The sequence below is a fragment of the Tachysurus vachellii genome, chromosome 26 (assembly GCF_030014155.1).
Source record: "Tachysurus vachellii isolate PV-2020 chromosome 26, HZAU_Pvac_v1, whole genome shotgun sequence".
NCBI classification, from domain to species: domain Eukaryota; kingdom Metazoa; phylum Chordata; class Actinopteri; order Siluriformes; family Bagridae; genus Tachysurus; species Tachysurus vachellii.
The window spans coordinates 13671850-13689188 of record NC_083485.1 but is presented as its reverse complement, the minus strand read 5'-3'; the positions used below and the strand labels follow the sequence as shown (position 1 = coordinate 13689188).

At 38.2% G+C, this 17339-nt stretch overlaps 1 long non-coding RNA gene across 1 annotated transcript in view; it reads right to left on the bottom strand.

Annotated features, from left to right (window-relative positions):
- Positions 1-11937: 11937 nt before the first annotated feature.
- The window catches only part of LOC132841114 (uncharacterized), a 79731-nt gene continuing 74329 nt past the window's right edge, over positions 11938-17339 (bottom strand). The window contains exon 2 of the long non-coding RNA XR_009647865.1: positions 11938-12423. This is a non-coding gene — a long non-coding RNA (uncharacterized LOC132841114). The remainder of the gene's footprint in view (positions 12424-17339) is intronic.

The following is a 17339-nucleotide window of genomic DNA, read 5'->3' as shown; positions in this document are numbered from 1 at the left end:
ACTTCCCTTGGCCTTCCCCCAAAGTGGAAACTGAATGGGTCATTTTCTATTCTTTAACCTTGCAGTTAGCTCAGGCTCGGAGTCACTCATCTTAGAAATGTGTTTACTGATAAACAATACGACACTCCGATTCAGAAACTCCTCTGTCCTGAAGACTTTACAGTTGTTTGAAAAGTGACACAGACGATCACAAGAGCGTTATTATTAATATAAACCTGTGATTTGTCTTACAGCCATAGCTACTTCCAAAGCTCCTACTAAAGAATATGAATCAACACCTTTTGACCAATCAGATTCAAGAACTCAAGGCTGCAGTTCAAATTTCGAAGTTGCGTCAGAAGTGCAGGTTGATCCTCAAGAAAGGAACGTGTTGTCCAGTGATAGACCAGTGATATTAAAACGCAGAAATCACCTAACACTAATAACTTTCCCCCCAAGGGCATTCATGTACAGCTGATAATGCTAACATAGATTAGCCTGCTTCTGCGTCACAGCCAGCCGATGGGAGTACGTAATAATGATATCAGCTAAAGTTCGGTCTGTATTGAGTGTACATTAAGTGGGGGTGTATTAAGTGGGGGTGGGTGGGTGGGTGGATTAGGAATGGGGGGATACTTAATTAAACACACAGGAGATGAGAAATTATTTCTGATTCAAGACAGACGAAGAAGAAGACTTTGCAACTTAAATACTTTAGTGGCTCCTGTATAAAATGGACTTTTATGACATGATTCTTATCTTTAATCTATTCATCCTTTCAAAATTAAGCGATTTAACTGCCTTTATGATGTCTATAGATGGAGGTTCTATTTATATACAGTCAGCAATTAACTTACGTAACGTTTGAGAGCTCACTGTGATGATTACTCTGACCGTTAAAAGGAACAAAATTGCCCTTACAATTAGGGTTTATTTTTTTTCCCCCACAAGGATTTTACTCACTCATTTTTACACTTACTTTTATTCCGGTTCTTCCTTGAGCTTATTCTCGCATTCAAAAAGCAAATCTTCATGTAACCATAGCAACTCGCTATAGGTTGCTATAAGATTGCAGGCCTGCTTAAACGAAAAGAAGAAAAAAAAAGAGCTGGAAATGCTTTTTACTGCTTGAAGTGGTCCTAAATGGTCAATCAGGCCCATTCAGCAGACCTTACTAAAACACTAAACACTTATTTCCTTTCATGGCCACTGATGTTAAGATAATCAGCACACAATCACAAAAAAGGAACCATTTCTGTAGCAGGAATTATCGATATTTACTGTAATTTTCTGGTTCTTAGAATTTGGTCTTGTTTTGTTAAATAAAAAAAAAATGCAGTTGAAGAATGACTCCACTCCAAGTGGCCATGTGTGTTTATCTGTCATATCCAAATGTCATATTCAAGGAGCGACGGTTTGTTAGCCGAGGAGTCTGGTGTTAATCACCATCGTGAAGAAAACATTTCAGGCCTTACTGGGGAAAAAAATGTCTCTGCAAAATATACTGTGTTTTTATTGCCTTTAATTAAAAATTCAGTGTTATCATTTAAAAAAAACAACAACAACAACAAATGTTAGCTCCTCATAGTCAGGGATCTCTGTATGCCTGATATCACCTGATACGATTTTGCTGTATAAAGGATTAATATATTCTATCTTTCTTACAGCTGACAACTTCTCCTCTAATAAACACAGTTAAAAGTTATTCTACACTGGTTACTGTTCTGTGATAAATGCTGTAAAGCCTGTAGAAAACAAACAGAATAAATCTTTGAATGCAAGCAGTGGTCTTGAAAGGTGTATGAGCCTCCTGAATCCAAGCATGAATCCTGTTTGAGGTATGAGGATGATAAAACCTGCTTGAGAATTTAGGATAGAGGTATGAGGACAATAAAGCATGATTTAGATACGAGAATAATACAATCTGTTTGAGGTATAAGGGTGATAATAACTGTTTGAGGTATGAGAATAAAACTGTTTGGAGTATTAGAATAAAACTGTTTGAGGTATGAGGATGATAATGACTGTTTGAGGTATGAGGATAAAACTGTTTGGGGTATGAGGATGATAATGACTGTTTGAGGTTTAAGGATAAAACTCTTTGGGGTATGAGGATGATAATGACTGTTTGAGGTTTAAGGATAAAACTGTTTGGGGTATGAGGATGGTAATGACTGTTTGAGGTTTAAGGATAAAACTGTTTGAGGTATGAGGATGATAATGACTGTTTGAGGTATGGAGATAAATCTGTTTGGGGTATGAGGATATTAATGACTGTTTGAGGTATGAAGATAAATCTGTTTGGGGTATGAGGATATTAATGACTGTTTGAGGTATGAGGATAAAACTGTTTGGGGTATGAGGATGATAATGACTGTTTGAGGTTTAAGGATAAAACTGTTTGAGGTATGAGGATGATAATGACTGTTTGAGGTATGAGGATAAAACTGTTTGGGGTATGAGGATGATAATGACTGTTTGAGGTTTAAGGATAAAACTGTTTGAGGTATGAGGATGATAATGACTGTTTGAGGTTTAAGGATAAAACTGTTTGGGGTATGAGGATGATAATGACTGAGGTTTAAGGATAAAACTGTTTGGGGTATGAGGATGATAATGACTGTTTGAGGTTTAAGGATAAAACTGTTTGGGGTATGAGGATGATAATGACTGTTTGAGGTATGAAGATAAATCTGTTTGGGGTATGAGGATATTAATGACTGTTTGAGGTATGAGGATAAAACTGTTTGCTGTTTAAGAATAATAATGAATGTTTGAGGTATTAGGATAAAACTGTTTGGGGTATGAGGATGATAAAATCTTATGGAGCTATGAGGTTAAAGCCTTCTTGAGGTTAAAACATGTTTAATGCATGAGAATTAAGCTGTGCAAGGTACAAGGTTAACTAAAGGCTCTTTGAGGTATAAGGTTAAAACGTGTTTGAGGTATGAAGATGATAACTCCTGTTTGAGGTATGAGGGTAATACAAATGATTTGAGGTCAGAGGATATAGAGGTGCGAGGATAAAACCAGTTTGAGGTATGAGAGCAAACAATGATAAAATCTGAGGTTCAAGGATAAAGCATGAATGTGGATTAATGTTTGAGGTAAGAGCATAAAGCCTGTTTGAGTTATAAGGGTAAATTCTGTTCGAGGTATGAGGATTGAGTTAGTTTGAGGATAAAATCCATTTTCTGCTTGAGCAGTTTGGATTAGGTTGGGATAAAGCCATTGTCATGTTTAGTTGACGTATGAGAAATCCTGTTTCTCCTGAGCAGGCAGCAATTTCTGGTTAAATACTGACTCATATCTTTTTAAGAGGCTATGAGTCAATTACTTCCTAATAGTATCCTTCCTTTCTAACTTACTTGGTAATTTCCTTCTCCTTGATAAAATCACGTGCGAATGTTTTTTATTTTAATTATGTCGCTTTGTAGAAGCCAACATTCTGTTTTCCTATTTAAGCTTAGACAAAAATTTATCAAGAGTAACTCCTCCTAGGGCTTTCGAGCCACATGCACATTTGGATATGTTGTAGACCCTGTTCTGAAGTTTGTTGCTCTTTGGAGGTTTATAACTCGGCAAGCTTTTGAACTATCTACACCAAACTCGGCCAGCTCCTTTAGGGTGAGACTCTGAACAAAGTTTTAAATTGGTGTACCGACTGGCCTTTCGGTTGTGACAAGGCTGCTAGACAGCCTTGGTTTCTAGACAGCCTTTCGGTTGCTAGACAAGGCTGACTCTGTGAGAACCCTGAGACATCTACAGATCTACCGGCTCCAGTTGGACTCTGTGATACTTGTATATTTGTAACCACACCATCTAGTGTCACCCATATGAGGATGGGTTCCCCTTGAGTCTGGTTCCTCTCAAGGTTTCTTCCTTTACCAATCTAAGGGAGTTTTTCCTTGCCACTGTTGCCTGAGCCCTCAGACTTGCTCATTGGGGACAAATACACATACACACATACATACATACATACACACTGTGAACTGTATATATCTTGAATTTTTATTATATTAATTCTTTATACTTCTCCTTATGTTTATCTTTTGTTTTATGTTTATGTTCTGTAAAGCTGCTTTGTGACAATGTCCATTGTAAAAAGCGCTATACAAATAAACTTGAATTGAATTGAATTGAATTGTGCCTCAGCCCCGCCCCCAAAATATGCAAAATCAAAAAACATTTTACAACATGGACATGTGACATATCAAAACACTCAGAACAATGAGGGGAACTTCCTCACGTGTATTCTGATGACATCACATGCTCATCTCCACTTACCTCCAAATGTTTTGGCACCCTAGCTTTCTATTTACTTGCTTCCAAAAGGAACACTGACCATTATATCCACTCGCCACCAAAAAGCACCGGCCTTTGCGAATACTTGCATCGTCAAAGCCAACATCAAAGTTTGTCGTGATGAACTTTACAAATCTAGTTTTCCCTTGTGTTTTTAAGTCTAAAATGTATTTATTTTGTATTTCTACACTGCTTCTGGTCATAAATGTGCCAAATGCCTTCATAATTGTCGTTCCGGCTCAAGATAGTCCTAGTCCTCATTTAATAATAATCTTTTAATTCATGGTATTTAATTCATAATAATTCACACAAAAAACCCTTATAAGAAACATTAGATATTTTCATTTGATAAAATATTATATTTTACAGTTAATAACATTGACTAGCTCTGGATTTCTCCTGGCAGATGCCCACCTGTTCATGATCAGAGTGAGAGGGTGAAAAAAACACCAGATGTAGAGTTTGTTTTTGTTTTTGCAGCTATCACTGGCACGTGAGACGTGTGGATGCAAGGAGAAGAGAAGCCAAAAGTGAGAAAAAAAAATCATTACAGCCTCATGGTCACATATTGTGATGTATCAGAACTCTGACTGCAGCATAGATCTCACTCACTCATTTTCTACCGTTTATCCGAACTACCTTGGGTCACGGGGAGCCTGTGCCTATCCCAGGCGTCATCGGGCATCAAGGCAGGATACACCCTGGACGGCGTGCCAACCCATCGCAGGGCACACACACACACACTCTCATTCACTCACGCACTCACACACTACGGACCATTTTCCAGAGATGCCAATCAACCTACCATGCATGTCTTTGGACCGGGGGAGGAAACCCGAGTACCCGGAGGAAACCCCCGAGGCACGGGGAGAACATGCAAACTCCACACACACAAGGCAGAGGCGGGAATCGAACCCCCAACAATGGAGGTGTGAGGCGAACGTGCTAACCACTAAGCCACCGTGACCCCTTGCAGCATAGATCTTTTTTTTTTATTTTTTTAAAGAAGAAGAAAAAAAACCCCACACAGATTGTGTACAAAGCTTTTCAAGTTCAGTAAGAACTCAAAGTAGGCTAATTTGTTGTAAGATTCCCAGATGTTTTCTTAAAGATTTTAAATCAGCATCAGGATGCCATTTTAGATAAATCAGAAAAGACCTCAGTAAAAACAACAACAGCGCAGCGTTCCAAGTGTCCTGATATGCTTTAAGAGCCTCAATGAAGCAACACAGGAAATTGGAGGAAGGCCACGAGGTCAAAGTTTCATAATCGCCCAGTGCTGATGCGCTACTTTTGTGCTAGTTTGATGTATGACGTATGGTGTCTGTTTTATGCTTGAATACAAAAGTGCTCGAGTGTTCAGCTGCTCTTGTGTTTACATTGTGTTTTTTTTTCTTCTAAGAAACTTTGTAAAGCAATAAGTTTCAGTGCTCCCATCTGGAGGAGAGCGTGGTGCTGTAAGGACTTCCAGGACTGGGAGTGACCATTTGGCACCGAAGTCTCCTCATGTCGGGTTGCATGACGCCAACGCACATCGATCACGGTGTGATTCGCAGCCTGTGGGGAGAGTATTAGGGATCTAATGAAAGGCAGTAGTATATTTTGGCATATTTGAACAGCTGTACATGAGGAGGACTTTAACATTGATGAAACGTCGCAGCGCGTCCTATGTGGCAAAGCATCAAGAACTTTTTTTCCAGCCTGTAGGGTGCTATAGATATATTACGTAAGGTTTGTAGTGTTTTTTTATTTTACAATGCAAGGCTCAGTTCCAGATTAGTTTATCACTTAGATACCATGTTTAGCCTGCATACTTTATATATTGCCACAATACAGTCTATAAAGTGCACTCTGTTCCACACTGTTCATGATGCCATAATTATTCTGTGTTTGGTTTAGCGTTGTCATGATACCAACATTGGGACTTTAGTAGCAAATCCAGTAGGTGGCATGTTGGGGTTCTTCAATCCAGACCTGAGGATACTGTCTGTGTGAAGGTTCTGTCTAAGGTTCTGTCTCAGTGTTTCTGTCAGTGTCCGTGTCCTCCAGGTTCCGCTCGGTCCCCAGGTCCCTATCTCCAGAAAACATGCCAGTGGATTTATGATGCTAAATTACCTCAGGTGTGTGTTTGTGTGTGTGTGCCCTGCAATGGATTTGAATCCTATCAAGGATGTATTGCTTTATATCATGCCAGGTTGTTCCTGGCTAGGATAAATTGATTAATGAAAGGAAGTGAGTGACAGAGTGACTAAGAGAGTGATTAAAAAAGTGAGTGAGTGAGTGATTGAGTGAGTGAGTTAAAGAGTGAGTGTGTGAGTGAGTGTGTGAGTGAGTGAGTGAGTGAGTGATTGTGCGTGTGAGTGATTGTGCGTGTGAGTGAGTTAAAGAATGAGTGTGTGTGAGTGAGTGTGTGAGTGAGTGAGTGATTGTGTGAGTGAGTGATTGTGTGAGTGATTGTGTGAGTGATTGTGTGAGTGAGTGATTGTGTGAGTGATTGTGTGAGTGAGTGATTGTGTGAGTGATTGTGCGTGTGAGTGATTGTGCGAGTGAGTTAAAGAGTGAGTGTGTGTGAGTAAGTATGTGAGTGTGTGAGTGAGTGAGTGTGTGAGTGAGTATGTGAGTGTGTGTGAGTGAGTGAGTGTGTGAGTGAGTATGTGAGTGTGTGTGAGTGAGTGAATGAGTGAGTGTGTGAGTGGGTGTGTGAGTAAGTGTGTGAGTGTGAGTGAGTGAGTGTGTGAGTGTGTGTGTGATTGAGTGAGTGTGTGAGTGAGTGTGTGAGTAAGTGTGTGAGTGAATGAGTATGTGAGTGAGTGTGTAAGTGTGTGAGTGAGTGAGTGTATGAGTGAGTGAGTGTGTGAGTGAGTGAGTGTGTGAGTGAGTGTGTGAATGTGTGAGTGAGTGAGTATGTGAGTGAGTGTGTAAGTGTGTGAGTGAGTGAGTGAGTGTATGAGTGAGTGAGTGTGTGAGTGAGTGTGTGAGTAAGTGTGTGAGTGAGTGAGTATGTGAGTGAGTGTGTAAGTGTGTGAGTGAGTGAGTGAGTGTGTGAGTGAGTGAGTGTGTGAGTGAGTGTGTGAGTGAGTGAGTGAGTGTATGAGTGAGTGAGTGTGTGAGTGAGTGAATGTGTGAGTAAGTGTGTGAGTGAGTGAGTGAGTGAGTGATTGCGCGTGTTAGTGAGTGAGCGAATGAGTGTAATATCTAAATGTAATATCACATTTCTTGATAGAAAAACTACTTTGGTCAACAATAAATAAAACAAAGTGGAGAAAACAGCCAGTATGTAACATGCAGTAACCGCCTGGTCAGGATGGTGCTGATTTTTAATTAGTAGTTTGTTTAGATTACAGGAAATAAAATTCAGTATTTCTGTATAATTCTTTAAAGTTAGGGTTTAAACTTGAATTTAAACTAACCAGATACAGACAGATATTTCAAAACACATAGAAATATTACAGAACGATATTTCCTGAAAGTCTGAGATGATTCATTGAGATATTTTCATGCAATAAATCTGGATTGTGAAAAAACTTATATTTTGATAGATTTCTATTACAAGAATAACCCGACATCTATTTTTGACTTGTCAGCATTAGAGCTTCATGTTTCTCGGATATTTTTCCTAAGTGTGAGAGGAAACAGCTCATATAGCAGTAGTGAAATTTCCCTGTTCTTCTCAGCGCTGTCACAATGTGCGTTTTGAGGAACAGGAGTCCTCACTTCTCCATAGAGACTTGTAGAGTTCTAGACTTTGTAGTTTTTATTATCTCCTTACTATACCGAGCACACAGGATTCTACAAAAGCTCAATCCAGACTTTCATCGTTTCCCGTCTAGACTTATTATCATAACGATCCTTCAGCGAACTTCTCGCTAAAACACTTTAACACATTCGAGTTTAATTCTAAAAAGGTTTGTTTCTTCTTTTAGTGAATTAACAAAAGAACACATTGATGTTGCTTGTTGTGCTTGTTTTGTTTCGATCCTAAATGGAATTAATTTTACTTAAGTTTCAGTGGATAATTAACATTTATACCTGAATGACATTTCTGGTCTATTAAAACCACTTCTGAGAGAAAAAGAGAAAAAAAAAGGAAGGGAAGAAACAGAACAGAAAAACAAGAAGACCTCAACATCTCAGTTTACTTCTTCTTCTTCTTCCTTCTTGACCTTGCTATGATCTTGACTCTGTATAGATGAGCTCCAATATATCTAATGAGTTCATCTGCTGATTACTGAGATAATTCCAGTTAAACACGACAAACATTCAGCGGTCACTCGTTTATGAGATAACGATAATCTTAGATGGACCCAAAGACTGAACATAATATGAAGAAAGAAAGGAAGAAAGAAAGAACAAAGAAAGAAAGAAAGAAAGAAAGAAAGAAAGAAGAGCAAACAGAAAGAAAGAAAGAAAGAAAGAAAGAAAGAAAGAAAGAAAGAAAGAAAGAAAGAAAGAAAGAAAGAAAGAAGAGAGGGAAAAAGAAAGCAAGGAAGGAAAAAAGAAAATAAATGAGAAAAGAAGAGCAGAAAGAAAGAAAGAAAAAAAGAAAGAAAGAAAGAAAGAAAGAAAGAGAAGAGCAAACAGAAAGAAAGAAAGAAAGAAAGAAAGAAAGAAAGAAAGAAAGAAAGAAAGAAAGAAAGAAAGAAAGAAAAAGAAGAGCAAACAGAAAGAAAGAAAGAAAGAAAGAAAGAAAGAAAGAAAGAAAGAAAGAAAGAAAGAAAGAAAGAAAGAAAGAAAGAAAGGGAAAAAAGAAAGCAAGGAAGGAAAAAAGGAAAGAAATGAGAAAAGAAGAATAGAAAGAAAGAAAGAAAGAAAGAAAGAAAGAAAGAAAGAAAGAAAGAAAAAGAAGAGCAAACAGAAAGAAAGAAAGAAAGAAAGAAAGAAAGAAAGAAAGAAAGAAAGAAAGAAAGAAAGAAAGAAAGAAAGGGAAAAAAGAAAGCAAGGAAGGAAAAAAGGAAAGAAATGAGAAAAGAAGAATAGAAAGAAAGAAAGAAAGAAAGAAAGAAAGAAAGAAAGAAAGAAAGAAAAAGAAGAGCAAACAGAAAGAAAGAAAGAAAGAAAGAAAGAAAGAAAGAAAGAAAGAAAGAAAGAAAGAAAGAAAGAAGAAAAAGAAGAGCAGAAAAAAGAAAGATAATCAGAAAGAAAGAAAGAAAGAAAGAAAGAAAGAAGAAAAAGAAGAGCAGAAAGAAAGAAAGTTGCTGTAATACATTTATAGCTCAATCTAACTGATGTTGCACAGTTTTAAAAGCTATAAACAGATATAATATAAATATAAAGCTCTATAGTTATATAGATGTTATAAAGGTTCAGTCTCTATTCACTCTGTATTAATGAACATGTTCTCTTTGTGTTGTTTATAAAGCAACGTTTAACCCCAAACTCAAGAAAAACTCATTGTCCTGAATATAGATCTTTTATTTATTTATTTAGACTCTGTCCTTTACAATGTCAGATTAGGAGTCATATGTGTGTGTGTGTGTGTGTGTGTGTGTGTGTGTGTGTGTGTGTGTGTGTGTGTGTGTGTGCAGCCTGTGTTCATTTCCAGCATTAATGAAGCAGCACTGTGTGACTCTGACACACACTGACAGGGATTGTCTGCACCTGTCTGTCCTCAGCAATTTGAGCGCACACACACACACACACACACACACACACACACACACACACACACACACACGCATCTAGACATCATATTATATCAGATCATGTCACTGTGACACGAAGCAACGCTTTGCCTCTGCATCTGAATTCTGCTCACACACTCACACACACATACGGGAGCGAGATGATGACATCCCGAAAGACGCCGGAGTAAACGAGTAATAAATAATAAACAAATAAATATACGCTGTTTATGTAAGGGCTCAGTTTTAGTTCAAGTGTTTTCAAAGTTATCAAATTAAAAAGAATAAAATATTTAATAATTAATAGCAGCATGATAAAGTTTAATATGAACTCAATAGAAGGACTTTCACAAATCTCGAGGGTCTTTGGGGTTTTTATCCCTCTCATTTTTTCTCATGATTTTTATTGCATCATTATTTGGTCATGTGTTTGTTTTTGTTTTTGTTTTTGTTTTGTTTTTTTCCCTGATATTGAATATTTTTTCCTGATAGTGACTCAGGCTGTTTGTTCTCCAATACATGAAGCACCTTAAAGGAAACCGTCATCCTGCGACATGCTAAATGTGTTTATGTGGAAAGGATTTTTTATGTGAATATGTTTATCATGTGGTGCCGTATTTATGTTAATCGTGTGAGACGTTACTGTTTGTGCGTCACGCTGAAACATAACAGAACTGTTCTGACGGCGGCGTTTACATGATGTTAGTATGATGCTTTAGACGCTGATCTATTGATACTTGAACAGAGTTGGAGAGACTAAAGGACTAAAGCGCCGCTGCATCCTTTCCACCCTTTGATCCTACTAGTACATCAATCAGCATGGAAATGTGGGTAATTCTGTGGGTAAATAGTGAAAATATAGCATGAAAGAAGTGTATTGGAATTTTATTAGAAATAAAGATATTTTAGGGTGGGTTTTTCCTTTGAACTTTTTTTTTTATCCATTAACCAAATGGGGCACGAACTTTTGCACTCGCTTCTTGTGTCGGCAAGTTTTTATTTTATTTGTGTTTAGGTCTCGGAGGGTATCAGCGCACCACTGAGTGCTAATGACGCTGTTATGACATCACCACAAGGCCCAGTAATGATATCACTTATAAGCCAATAAGATTACAGCTGATCGCTCAGGTGTGCACAGACAAGACCAGACCAGACCAGACCTTTACATCACCGAATAGCTCACGTTACGTCCTGAGGTGTTTAATGAACCTGAGACTCTCTGAGTCGCTAATCAGGCTGTTTGTTTTATTAAACTGTATCTTATACACTACACTATTATTATTAACACTAATATAACCGTCCTACAAATACCACTAAAGCATTTCTTTAAATAATAAGCAGTCCATGAACTGCAGGCCGGAATTATTGGCACCCTGCTTTTGACTCTGGTATTATAGACATTATGACGAAGCTCAAAATGGGTAGAAAACAAATAATAAACAAAATAAAATGGTTTGCATTTAAACAGCTGAGGAAATTATGTACTTGCCCCTTGTGATATCAAATTTCCCCTTAGTTGTATATGTTGCAAAAGTATTGGAAAGGGAAATTTCAAGAGAAAAGAAACTGTGCTCTTTAAAATTATATTTTACATACAATATTTATTTAGTTATTTATTTATTTATTTATTTAGTCCTACAATTCTTTTAAATATGAAAGAAATGGAGGACTAAATTAATTAATTAATTAATTTTTTTAGACTTCAAATTCTTTTAAATATAAATAGATATTTTTTAAAATGCATGTTACAAATAGTATTATTAATCATATTGTAAGCTATTTATAAATATAAGATTTATAGATATATATATATATATATATATATATATATATATATATATATATATATATAAACGTTTAAAATATTCGACGTAATTTTCTTTTTATTTAAGATTTAAAACTGTATTTTTAAACATCTTTTAAATAATATTTTTAATACATTTTACACAGCATTTGTTTAAATATATGTTTGAAATCTAAGTTTTAAGCTGTATTTATTTCTTTTTAAAAATCAAACAACTGTTTCAATCAGTATTTTAAAATGATTTTATACAGTATTTATTAAACATATGTGTTTAAAACTGTATTTTAAAATATTTTCTCAGGTGAAAAACCTGTACTGTACCTTTTCTAATCTTTTGCACAGTTTGAACCTCATGATATGTATCAGGTGTCATTTTATAGGTGTGCATTTACAGTCCTGTTATGTATCGTAATTCTTCATTATATCTGTGAAATATTAAAGGGAAGGTACAGTTTAGTACTTTTGTGTAGCTCAGCTCAGCTTGTGTTTATTAGTCAGATAGCTAGAGCCCTCTGTTCATCGTGTCTGTTTCTTCGTCTTCCTCTTTAATCCTCCCTCCGTCCTCCCTCGGTGATGTTGACATGCTGCCTGTTAGGACGCTGGGATTCAAAATCATCCGTGACAAAAAGTGTCCATGTCTCTCACACCTCGGCAGGACGTGCTCGGTAATAAGGAGAACGAGACGGAGCGCGGATCCCACATCATCCACCGGTCCTGTGTGACATTATTACAGAAAAAAAAAAGAAAAAACTCTGTGACTAATTTGTCTCCCCACACTTTTTATTCCTGATTTGCTTAACGCTTGACATTTACAAAGTAAAAGAAAATGCACTTCTGGAATTAATTGTTTTTTATACAGGTCAGACATTAAACACATTAATTGTGAAAACGTTACAGTTTTTACTTCAAAAATGGTTTTAAAAAAAAAAAATACATCACAGGTTCATTTGGAGCATTAAATTGTCCTTGGCTCCTAGTTTGAAAAGGATCTTTGACAATTTTTAATGATATATCTCGAGGATTATTGGTTCTTACACTCCTACTAAAGAGGTTTCTTGGGGTTCTGTGAAGAAAAATATGGTTCTGTATTTGGCAAATAGAATCCCAGAAAATCTTCTTTATAGAACCACTGCAGAGCAACGAACCTTTTTATATTAAAAGGGTTCTAGAATTTACAAAGTGCACGTAGGGTGCCATTACTTTTTTTTAACGTAGAGTGTAGACCATTTTTCATAACACAGTGTCGTTGTTTTTGGTTGAAACAAATGTATACTGTGTATGAAGAAGAAGAAAAACATCTTACTTAGATTAAATATATATATATATATATATATATATATATATATATATATATATATATATATATATATATATATATTGTTCTTTATCTAGAACTACTTTGAAGAAGTCATTGAAAAGAACTCAATGGGGAACTTTTATATATATATAATATATATATAAATTTTATATATATATATATATATATATATATATATATATATATATATATATATAAAGCATACATCTACACCTACCACCTACATTGATGAAGGTTCTTCAATCTCTATTTAAAACCTTACAAATTTTAGGTACATGGAGAGGCTTGGAGATTTTGGATCCTCCAGGTTTCATTGAGAAGTTAAAGGTTCTCATGGTCCTGAATTTAAAGGAGTCTTTAGCAAGTCTCTCTGGAGCTCTAGAGGAACCTCACAGCCAAGACAGAATTCCAAACAGAATTGTTTTAAGATAATAATATTCCCTTTAAGATTAAAACAAAAAAAAAAAATTCTCTCTAGAACGTTTCATGGTTTCTCTTTTACACTTGGAACAAAGTAGAGGTTTCTCTGAACTTTTCTTTTGGATGGAGAAAGATTTTTAGGTTTTAGTGTTTCAAGGAACCCTTGAAGAACCCTAATTTCTCAGATTTTAGCCTTTAAATAATGTTAATGTCAGTCTATTTAAATGGATCACCTAATAAAGGGGAATCTTTAACCTTATAATGGGGAACAGTTTGCTCTAGAACATTGTGTTTGGCTTCCACACTGAGCTATTAGACCAGATAAAGGTTCTAGGTGGATCACTGCGCTGGACAGAACAATGTTGAGCATGTATTTCTGTCAGATGTTGTACAATAAAATCCCTGCATTGCGCCATCGGTCTGCTGAATCCCCCAGTGTGTTCTCCACCCGAGCTTTTCTATAAACGGTGGACAGCGTCGGTGTTTGTGCCGTCCCGGTTCTCCTAACACAACATCGCCTCTGTGTTGCGTCCGCTGCTCAGCAGATGTTGCCTTGTTTGTGAAGGCGCTATGGCAACATCACAACAAACGGCCTATGCAGATGAGCCAATAAGGGCTGCACCATTCTTCCAGTCCAATCACCTTTTTCTTTTCACAGCACCACGTTCACACAGCTTCATCTCACACCAGATGTAGGACTAATGCTAAAATTCATACAGCATAAGATTTACACCACAGGGTCCTGAAAATTATGGTAAAATAAAATAATCAACCAAATAAAAAAGCAATCCAGAGCAAAAAAATACTTTCTTACAATTTGACATTTGCTAACTTGGCTAACGCTTTTTTACGAAGTCAGAGACGGTACAACAGATCAGGTATATTTCTCAAAGCCCCATGGCGTGATGTTGGTAAGATTTGAACTCATGACCTTCTGAAACTGAACCAATAAACCAGCACAACTCACTTGTTCCCTTTATGAGCATGCTATGCTATGACTAACATCATTGATGTTGGCTTTGACGATGCAAGTATTCGCAAAGGCCGGGGCTTTCTGGAGGTGAGTGGACATAAGGGTCAGTGTTACTTTTGGAAGCAAGTAAACAGAAAGCTTGTTCATGTTGTGCAAATTATTTATTTTCACGTGACATCATGTGATGTCATCAGAATACCCGTGAGGAAGTTCCCCTCATTGTGCTGAGTGTTTTGATATGTCACATGTCCATGTTGTAAAATGTTTTTTGATTTTGCATATATTGGGGGCGGGGCTGCGGGACAACCAAAAGGCCAGTCGGTACACCAGTTTAAACCTTTGTTCAGAGTATCACCCTAAAGGAGCTGGCCGAGTTTGGTGTAGATAGTTCGAAAGCTTGCAGAGTTATAAACCTCCAAAGTTTATAATGGGAGTCTATGGGAAAAAAAGGCCAATTTGAGACCCAGTACCGGAAGTACCGGTACTTGGATCGCTTAGAAAAGTAATAGCAACAAACTTCAGAACAGGGTCTACAACATATCCGAATTTGGTGCATGTGGCTCGAAAGCCCTAGGAGGAGTTACTCTTGATAAAGTTTTGTCTAAGCTTAAATAGGAAAACAGAATGTTGGCTTCTACAAAGCGACATAATAAATCGCCCCTCGCTCTCTGTCTCTATGTCTCTCTCTGTCTATCTCTGTCTATCTCTGTCTCTCTCTCTCTCTCTCTCTCTCTCTCTCTCTCTCTCTCTCTCTCTCTGTCTCTCTCTCTGTCTCTCTCTGTCTCTCTCTCTCTCTCTCTCTCTGTCTCTCTCTCTGTCTCTCTGTCTCTCTGTTTCTCTCTCTGTCTCTCTCTCTCTCTCTCTCTCTCTCTCTCTCTCTCTCTATGTCTCTCTCTGTCTATCTCTGTCTATCTCTGTCTCTCTCTCTCTCTCTCTCTGTCTCTCTGTCTCTCTCTCTGTCTCTCTCTCTCTCTGTCTCTCTGTCTCTCTCTCTCTCTCTCTCTCTCTCTCTGTCTCTCTGTCTCTCTCTCTGCCTCTCTCTCTCTCTCTCTCTCTCTCTCTCTCTCTCTCTCTCTCTCTCTCTCTCTCTCTCTCTCTCTCTGTCTATCTCTGTCTGTCTTTCTGTATCTCTCTCTTTCTCTCTTTCTCTGGCTCTTATTCAACTCACGGGATTGAATACAATCCCGTGAGTTGAATTAGAGCCAGAGAGAAAGAGAGAGATACAGAAAGACAGACAGAGATAGACAGAGACAGACAGAGACAGACAGACAGAGATAGACAGAGAGACAGACAGAGACAGACAGACAGGGATAGACAGAGAGACAGAGATTTATTTTACATTTTTAAGTCATAAGTAAAGGTGTACAATTTGCAGTTTTGTGTGTTTTGTGTATGATCTTTCTGTAAAAAAAATGCTTTCTGTAATTCTGTAATTCTTTCTGTATAAGAGGAAGTAAAAAAAACAACAAAAAAGGATGTGGTGCTAATGGGGGAAAAAATTACTTCCTGGTGGTGACAGTAACACTTTCTCTCTCTCTCTCTCTCTCTCTCTCTCTCTCTCTCTCTCTCTCTCTCTCCCCCCCCCTCTCTCTCTGCCTCCCTGTCTCTCTCTTTTTCTCTCTCTCTCTCTCTCTCTCTCTCTCTCTCTCTCTCTCTCTCTCCCCCTCTCTCTGCCTCCCTGTCTCTCTCTTTTTCTCTCTCTCTCTGTCTCTCTCTCCCCCCCTCTCCCCCCCTCTCTCTCTGCCTCCCTGTCTCTCTCTTTTTCTCTCTCTCTCTCTCTCTCTCTCTCTCTCTCTCTCTCTCTCTCTCTCTCTCCCCCCCTCTGCCTCCCTGTCTCTCTCTTTTTCTCTCTCTCTGTCTCTCTCTCCCCCCCTCTCCCCCCCTCTCTCTCTGCCTCCCTGTCTCTCTCTTTTTCTCTCTCTCTCTCTGTCTCTCTCTCTCTCTGTCTCTCTCTCTCTCTCCCCCCCCCTCTCTCTCTGCCTCCCTGTCTCTCTCTTTTTCTCTCTCTCTCTCTCTCTCTCCCCCCCCCTCTGCCTCCCTGTCTCTCTCTTTTTCTCTCTCTGTGTCTCTCTCTCCCCCCCGCTCCCCCCCTCTCTCTCTGCCTCCCTGTCTCTCTCTTTTTCTCTCTCTCTCTGTCTCTCTCTCTCTCTCTCTCTCTCCCCCAACTCCCCCTCTATCCATCTGCCTCCCTGTGTCTCTCTTTTTCTCTCTCTCTCTCTATCTCTCTATCTCTCCCCCCCTCTCTGCCTCCCTGTCTCTCTCTTTTTCTCTCTCTCTCTGTCTCTCTCTCTCTCTCTCTCCCCCCTCTCCCCCTCTCTCGCTCTGCCTCCCTGTCTCTCTCTTTTTCTCTCTCTCTCTGTCTCTCTCTCTCTCTCTCTCTCTCCCCCCTCTCCCCCTCTCTCGCTCTGCCTCCCTGTCTCTCTCTTTTTCTCTCTCTCTCTCTCTCTCTCTCTCTCTCTCTCTCTCTCTCTCTGTCTCTCTCTCTTCACATTAAATCCACACTCACCTTCAGATTTCTGTATTATTTGGATTTGCATGAGCAGCTTATTCGGATTTTTCTCAAACAGCAGGCTGAAAATAAAGCTTGGCACAAAAGCAAGTAGGGAGAAGGACGAAGCCAGTCTCCTCTCGCACACGTATGAAACATACCTATGATACTTTTCCCATATTATGTCCAGAAACATATGAATTTACCATGCACATGGGGTCAAAATGTTCTATTCATGTCAGTTTAGAGACTCTGTTTCCTCGAGCATTAGAGACTAGAACAATGAACCTAAACCGAGAGGTGAATCTGAATAGAGATCAGAAACAATCTCTTAATTACATCCCAACATACTGTTTCCATCGATCTGGTTTACATGTCCAAAAATAAATGTTCTCAGAAAGGGAAAAAGAAGCAGCATCATCACCAGCACA